We start from the raw sequence: 953 nt of genomic DNA, 5'->3' as shown, positions 1-953 counted from the left end.
GGCTTTTTGGGGACACCCTGGGGACACTTTCCCCGGGGTGCCCACCCCGAGAGGGCTCCCGGTACTGCCAGGCATGTGCCAGCAGGACGTGGTGGGCAAGCTGGCAATGTACGGTGGGTCTTGGTGGGGCACGTCGCCCAGCAAGCTTCAACCACCAGTTTTTAGCAACTGGGGAAACCGGAGTTTACTGGGAAGAGTTTTCTGGCCGCCATGCCCTTGGCCCACCTCGTCCCGGCTCAGCGGCAGGGGGGTGGTCGCCGGTGGCTGTTGGGACAGGGGAGCTCCTGCTCACACCCCAACAAGCCAGGGGCCACCCGGGGCTGATTTCCCAGCTCCCATTTCAGGGTGGCTTTTGCCTCTGCAAATCTCCAGCTCCCGGAGGCAGGGGATTGCGGTGCCCTTCGCTCCACTGGGTTGAGTCAACAAGGCTTTCACCTCTGCAAATCTCCAGCTCCCGGAGGCAGGGGATTGCGGTGCCCTTCGCTCCACTGGGTTGAGTCAACAAGGAGCGTTTGAGGGGGTGGCAGGCAAAGGCAACCCTGGTGGATGCCAGCACAGCCCCCCAAGGAGTATTTTGCAGCAATTGGGTGTTTTTAGGGCCCCAGCTGGTGATTTTGGGGTAGGTGAGGAGGAACAGGGGGGCAGCTCCTAAGAAGGGAGTGGGGCTCAACCCGTTCCGTGCGCAGGGGAGGCCTATTTATAGCCAAAAATGTCTGTGGAGTGTCAGCACGTGTGTGTGTCACTGCTCGGTGCGGTGGTGGGTTAGGTGACATGGGACAGTCCTGGCACGGCCGGCATCTGCACCGACTCCCGCCCTTGGGAAACCCAAACCTGGGGCCGGGGAGCCACGGCCGGAGTGGGGCACAGCCGGCCGGAGGAGCTGTGCCGTGCCGTGCCGTGCCCAATGACCCCACGCTGAGCCGCGCGGCCGTGCCGAGCCGGGCCCTCTGCTC

Source organism: Egretta garzetta, unplaced genomic scaffold (genome assembly GCF_000687185.1).
Source record: "Egretta garzetta isolate BGI_Z169 unplaced genomic scaffold, ASM68718v1 scaffold1458, whole genome shotgun sequence".
Lineage (NCBI taxonomy): Eukaryota > Metazoa > Chordata > Aves > Pelecaniformes > Ardeidae > Egretta > Egretta garzetta.
The sequence above is the reverse complement of the archived record's forward strand: the minus strand, read 5'-3'. Positions refer to the sequence as shown.